We start from the raw sequence: 7,183 nt of genomic DNA, 5'->3' as shown, positions 1-7,183 counted from the left end.
ATCTTATCTCTTTCCCCACTCACTTTAAAGCATTCTCTTCTCTAGGATGAGCATTCCCTAAGTCCCTAAAACTATTCCCATATAATATATGATCTCATCTTCTCACTATATTTTAGAGAGCTCTACATTTCTAAGAAGTAGTACTCAAAGCTAAGGCAATGTCCAGCAAGGTTCTCACTTCCTTATTTCAGGAAATCATGTCTTTTAAATGCCATCTAGGTAGCTATTTTTGGAGGGTGTGGAGCATGTCACAGTGGTAGCTGATATTTATAAGCCCCTCTAATATCCCCAATTCTCCACTTGCCCACAAATCTGTTCTGTATTTCTACCTCCCCCCGTCCTGATTTTGTTTTTCAAAATGTAAAATTTTCAGTCTTATCACTGTAGTTTATTGATTCAACCTGTCATACATCTCCCAGTTGGTCATCTCCAAGTGAAATTCTAGTGGGTAACCTCTGCTTTTTCAGAGGGACAAACTGAAGCCCAGAGACAGGAAGCATAACTACTTGCCTAAGATCACAGAAGAAATTAGTTTACATTCCAATAATCAAATTGGATTGCTAGTTCCTTGCCTCTTTTTACACCGCTGGCACTGAGCACAGTACTTGGCACATAGTAGGGAATTAATAAGTGGTTATCTACTGACTCAACCAGTGTCTCAGAAAAAACCCGCAACTCCAAGTTCCCTTTATCTGTACATGATCCATCTTCTAAGTCCATCCCCAATGAGTGACTAGCCAACATTAGCTTGGAGATAGTTATCACTGGAGGCTAAAGAGAGAGGTACAGTACTCCCCCCCTCCCCAAGGCAGCTCGTTCCACTTGAGTCAGAAGATATGAGTTTGAATTCTGTATCAGATTCAGTTGTTATAATGACCAATATATGCTATTAAAAATCAGACTATGCAAAATTGTACAATAAAAATCATAAGGCTTATGGGGGAAATGGAGTTAGGGAACAAAACTCAAACTTTAATGACACAAAAAAGATAGGAATCTAATAAAAGTAGCAGCACAGTTTTATATAGATTGAATGTTTAAGATGTAAGTTCTACAATAAATAGTGGTTATATCAGCAATCTTGGACTCCTGGATTGACCTTGAGATTCTGGGGCCATGGACAAGCAAAGTTGATGGCTATGGAAAGAGAGCAGAACTACAAATCCAGGTAGCCTGGGGGCAAAAGAGGAGGCATTTTTGTGGACTGCCTACAATTCCTACTACCCCAGGAGACACACAATAAATATGCTGCTTTATCTTGTCAGAGATCTGATGGTTGCTTATAGAATTGGATACCAAAAGAGCGGCAGCTTGAGACTTGTCAAATGGTGATGTTCAACCTTGCAGTATAATGTACAAGATCAGCTGAGCTGGTTGGTAGATATTTATGGTATAATGCATTTTACATGAGATTCAGTTGGGTATGGTTTTCTATTTCTTGATGGAACCTCATTTCAACAAACACCAATGTTATCCTCAAATCGTCCCTTAATATATGAAAACAAATCCTCATTTTCAGAGCAAGTACACTGACAGAACTAGGCTGCCTAGTTGCTCTGAGTCTCCAAATCTATTTTCATTCAAACAGGAGCCAATTTCTTATGTATACAAAATATTAAATAACTTACAATAACTTCAAATGATTCTTCCTAAGGGCAACTGGCTTCATCATGATGGGCCAACTAATTCAATAAACATTTAATAAAGCACTTACTACTCTGTGGTGTTCCCTAGGTACAAACACAATAGTGCCATCTTATGTACCAGTGAGGAGACTGAAGAAAGACAGGACAGACTAGGGAAGAGAACACGTTAGATTAGGTGATCTGAGGACCAGACTCTGAATCCCAGCCCAGCCACCCATCAACTGCATGACTTTGGTTAAGTCATTTCCCTTCCCTTTGTCTAAGTTTCTTCCCTTGTCAAAGCATCTATAAAAGATCTATAAAAAGAGATCTATAAAAGAGATGGGCAGAAACAGAAAGCTTAAACTTTCTTGCAGGGCAGGCATTAGCCTTCCCATGACAAGTCATAGTTATCCCAGAGAATACAAAGACAGAAAAAACAAACCCTCATCTGACCTGGAATTTTCTACTTTGCATTTAATTTAACATTTTTGTACTCCATAGAAGTCTTCTTGGGAAGTTATTTAGGGGTCCCTTTTGTGAAACCCTTTTCTCTCATAGTAACTATCTCCAAGGGGCCCCCCTCCTCAGTCCTTTAGTTCCTAACTACAGCACCTTATTTTTCCAATAGATATGCTTCCCCCCCCCTCACTAAATACTGCCACCAGTTGCATCCTCACAGATTTGCCTTCTATTCTGCAGTTTCCTTCGACTGTCCCACAGACATATTATCTGAAACTCCCAGCCACAGCTAATTAAAAAGAACCAAGGCAGTGCAAGTTCCTTGCTCATTAAGGGAAATGATGATAAAATGAGTGTTTGGAAGACTGGGCCTACTGCCTGAATTGCATCCGTGTGCTCACTGTTCAGCAAGATGAGAAAATTAGACATATGGTAATTCCACGTGGAAATGCCAGCTTCCTCCTCCTGTTGGTTCACTGAGGCTACCTTACATGGGAGCAGGGAGAGACTGCACAAGTCTCTTGTGGAGGTGGACACAAGCTTCTGCTGCTCCTGAGCCATGATTCAGACCATTCTTTCTAGAAATGGGAGAAAAAAAAACTTTCTGAATGCCTAAATTCTTCCCCTTTTACCATGCATATGATTGAAATGGAGAAAGAAAATCTCCAAACAAAAGTCAGGAATACTTCTCAGTATTTGCCAGAATTCACACTGCACTTTTCCATACTAAACCAACAGTCTGATGAAGAGAGATTTTCCTGAGTGTCAAATCTTCAGGTGTATTCAAGTCCAATCTTCGTATGAATCATTTTATACATGAGAATTTGTTGTCCAACTTCTCCCTCAAGACTCTCTAGAGCAAATGAGAACCCACTACTTCCCAAGGCAACCCATCATCCTTGGGGTTACTAATATTGGTTAAGCATATTTTGCCCAAGAAAAACCAAGATTTGCCTCATTTCTACACTTCTACCCGTTGCTTCAAGTTCTTCCATGGGGAGCAGGGATGGTCAAGGAGGAGAGTTTCAAGTTCCTGTTAGAAAGAGAATGGCTGTTTCCAATTGACTAAAAAAGGCTATTAATTCTCAGTCTTCTCTTCCTAGAGTTAAATACCCCTCAATTTCTTCAAATGGTCCTCTACGAGCATGTACTTGAGGATGTCCCATTGTGGTTGCACAGTACATTCAGTCTCAAAGACCTTTAAAAACTGTAATGCTCAGTCAGGCCCAACACTTGGTACATGGTCAACCAGAGCTGTCAAGTGACACGTCTGTTAATGTGGCCCAAGATCACGTGCCTCCTTCTGACTGCTCCAGTACAGTGGTGACTCATGCTATAAATGCTTCTCTGCCCAGCTATGGGGAGTGAACACATGTCCCATGAAGGTCAGATGGAATCAGATACTATACAAGGGATTCATGATTCAGCTGGGGATATACTAATAAGTATGTCTGGTAAAGTTCCTTCCCCTCCCTGGGTCTCAGTTTCCTCATCTGAGAAGTAAAGAGGCTAGTCCAGAGAGAAATGATCTGAGACCAACTCACATTCTTTGTCTCTTCATTGACTTTGGGCAGCTGTATTCACTCACAAGCATCATTTCAGCTATCCAAAGCTATCTCTTGTGCAAGTCCTAACTACAACCTTCCTGATAAATGGTCAATGATGAGGAACTTACTACTTATAAGTTCCCTTATTGTATGGCTGCAATTTTTCTGTTCGTTCTGTGTACGGAGTCTAAACGTAATAAAGGCCTACTGTTTTGAGGCAGGTTAAGTAATGCTAGAGAGACCCCTTGGGCCTGGATTCAGGAAGACCCAAGTTCAAATTCAGCCCCAGATACCTAAACAAAGCTTGTGACTTTAGCCAAGTTACAACCTCTGTCTCAATTTCTTCAGTTGTCTAATAATAACAATATCTCTCACAGGGATGTTGTTTGGATCAAATGAAAACATTTGTAAAGTGCTTAGCATGATGTCTGGCACATGGTGGACGCTTTATAACTATTGTTATTATTTTAATAATTAATAATTTAATCTTACTCTTTTCAGTTATACTTGGTTAGTTTTGCAATACAATTGCACCTAGAGAGGTGAAAGGAACTCTAGAGGGCACTAGAAAAAAGAAGGTGGATCAGGTTCCAACGTGTAGGCATGGAGGAATTAGAAGATTATTGCAAAGGGTAACAAGGGGAAAATGCAGACAACTCAAATGTTCCACTGGTACCTTTTGATTAGAAGAAAGTAATCAAGGCCTCCAAAACTTCGTACAGACCTCCTTCGGCCAACATGACGGGTATAAGAAGATGTAGACAAGTGTCATCAAGGATGCACTGGATGGATTTACAATCTGCATCACTGGAAGCAACTCCTGAAACAGAGAAGATCAGAACATTTTTCCAATCAGCCCCTCAATGTTATGCGATCCCATTTGTGTGATGAGCTGGTTTCCAAACCATAAATAAAAGCCCTGTGAACTTGGTAGGACAAGTGCTGGCCCCACCATTTGGTAGAGAAGGGGAAGGAGGCTGAAATTAGGTGACCTTCCACTGGTAGTAGAAGGGCTTGTATTTGAAACCAAGACTCGTAAGCTCTAGGTTCTTCAGTCTTCCCACTAAAGATTTTAACTTTTGTTCTGCTAGGACGCAGAGGGCATAAGCGAGACTAATGTTTTTATCCTTCTAGTAGTCATGATTTCTACTATTTCTATACTTTATTTCATGACTGTGTTGGGGGAAAATAAATATTTTAGATGGAGCTCTTGGTTCATTTGGAGAATTTGTCACAAAAAGTGACTTAACCACTTTATTTTATTAAGCACCCAAGATAAATAAGGCAGACTTTAAATATTTTTAAAAGTGAATTTATATTTAATTTTTTATATTAATAGATACTTTAAAAGCTTAATACCCCTGCCTTCAGGAAACTTACAATTTAAATGGGAAAGACAAACCTGTACACATATAAGGATAAGCCAAGTAAATATGAAGTACTTTGGGGGAGTGGGAGGCACAAGGGGTATTTCAATTCATAAAAGACATTATTCCAGAGAAGGGGAAAGTAAGGTGCTTTCTGGAATAGGAAGCATTTGAGGTGAATTTTGAAAGATCAGCTCCACATGCAGAGATGGTGGCCAGGGGTGGGGAATATTTTGAGTGTATTATCCTGTGCACTTTCTTAAGAAAAAAATTAGATGCTCAGAGAATTTTTCCTTCCTGCCAGGCAACTGTTCATGGCAGTAGGGTGAAGAAAGAAAATACTTTTCACTCCTTAGATATGCACATGTGCTCCCAGAGGCATGCCCTGGCACACACTCATCTTCAATATTAGGTGGGGTGGGAGGAGAATGTGCCTTAATATAGAATCCAACATCCCTGGTCAGCTGGTGCCATCAAACAAGGCTTCAGAGACAGACCTGGAAGAGACCCAAACCCATCCTTATCATTCTCTTTGACAAGTTTTATTAAAATTCAGTGTTTTAGACTCAGGCAGGGAGTACTATGATTTTTTCTCTAACATTTATAAAAGAAGTTCTAAAATACTCCTTCCTGGAGATGTTGAACATGCACATCATGAAGCTCATGATGCAGGGTGTCCAATGATGAAAGCCCGGATATCTATGCAGGGTCGTAGAAGCCATAATCTGCAAAATATCAGAATAATCTTGACCTACACATTGTCCAAAAAGTCCCTTTTTCATTCTGACAGAGAAATGAGCCTTGACGGATTACTGGCTAGCATCTGCTTGAAAACATCAAGAAGGAAACTCTCTTCAAGGAAGCTTTTTTTTTTTTTGAGGTTGAGTGACAAGGGCTAGATTCATCATGTCATTCCTACAGTCAACTTCCAATTGAGAAAAATTTCTCTACCAACAAAGGTTATTATAATTTTCTCCTATTTTTGTTCAGTCAGATTAGTCTTGTCCAACTCTTCACAACCTCATTTGGGGTTTTCTTGGCAAAGACACTGGAGTGGTTGGTCATTTTCCTCTCCAGCTCATCTTACAAAAAAGGAGTTTAAAAGTCTTGCCTAAAGCATCAGGTAAAGTAATTTGATCAGGGTCAGCTAGCCCAGATACTCTACTTTAAAACCAGATCTTTCCCAACTTCACGGTCAACTTTCTCAACTTAGTCCACAATAGTGGAAGTTCACATGGCCTTTGGAAAGCCTGGTCAAGAAAATTTGCTTCTATAGACCTTTCATCTGTGAGTCCGTGTTCTTCCCTTTGGATTGAGAGAATGACTCATCTGATCTCTTTGTATACTTTATTAGATCAGCAATCTTGTCCCTTCTCTGTCTTGTCTTTTTCTTTCCCAAAACCTTAAACCTACTGCACTCTGAAAAGCTGGGATGTCAATGGACTCCCTGCCTAAGGGCTCTTCTGGACCCTCCTTCCTGACTTTAGAGTGATTATCAATAATAACTGTTGCTGTTTCTCTCTGGGCCTGATGTCTTTCATTTTCTTGGCCTCATTAAAGGGGCCTTGTCCTGGCTACTTCTTAAACAGGTCTATTCAATGAATAGGTGTTACCTCACCCTAAGTGAGGTGCCTGCAAAGACCTTGGACTAAAGGGGCCAAGATCTCCCAGTGCATCTTGAAGTCATTCCCAGTCATCCTGATGAATATCTGGCCACTGGATTCAGATGACTCTGGAGGAGAAGTGAGGCTGGTGACCTTGCATAGTCCTCACTCAAAACAAGGTCATGTTCCAGTCATGTCATCATTTCTCCAATGGCATGGTCATCTTCAGCAATGAAGGATGAACACAATACACCTTTAATAATTCAGTGTAAATTTTTCTCATCTTCACCTCCCTTCCAACCATCATGGTGAACCAAGATGTCGATGCCCCAGCATCTCAGCTTAGCCACTTGCCAGTTGTTTGTGAAAATAGTTTCTCATTTGTTTTTAAAGTTTGAACCTATTTCTTCATCTGTGAAAGGGAAGAAGCTTCTGCTTTGCCTGTCTAAGCTCAGAAGAAAGTTGCTTTTTTCTTATTTTCAAAGGTTAAGGCAAGCTGGAGCTTGCTTGGTTTATCTCCAAGTCAATTTTGTCAATCAGAAAGCATTTATTTAGTGCCTATTTTGTTCCAGGAACTA

The 7,183-nt window shown here is 40.2% G+C and overlaps 1 long non-coding RNA gene across 1 annotated transcript in view; it reads right to left on the bottom strand.

Annotated features, from left to right (window-relative positions):
* Positions 1–951: 951 nt before the first annotated feature.
* Positions 952–7,183, bottom strand: part of LOC140530207 (uncharacterized) — a 30,296-nt gene continuing 24,064 nt past the window's right edge. Inside the window, exons 2-3 of the long non-coding RNA XR_011975849.1 lie at positions 4,311–4,454; positions 952–2,665 (exon numbers count right to left, since the gene is read on the bottom strand). This is a non-coding gene — a long non-coding RNA (uncharacterized lncRNA). The remainder of the gene's footprint in view (positions 2,666–4,310; positions 4,455–7,183) is intronic.

The sequence above is a fragment of the Notamacropus eugenii genome, chromosome 2, assembly GCF_028372415.1.
Source record: "Notamacropus eugenii isolate mMacEug1 chromosome 2, mMacEug1.pri_v2, whole genome shotgun sequence".
NCBI classification, from domain to species: Eukaryota; Metazoa; Chordata; class Mammalia; order Diprotodontia; family Macropodidae; genus Notamacropus; species Notamacropus eugenii.
This window is presented reverse-complemented; position numbering and strand designations above follow the sequence as displayed.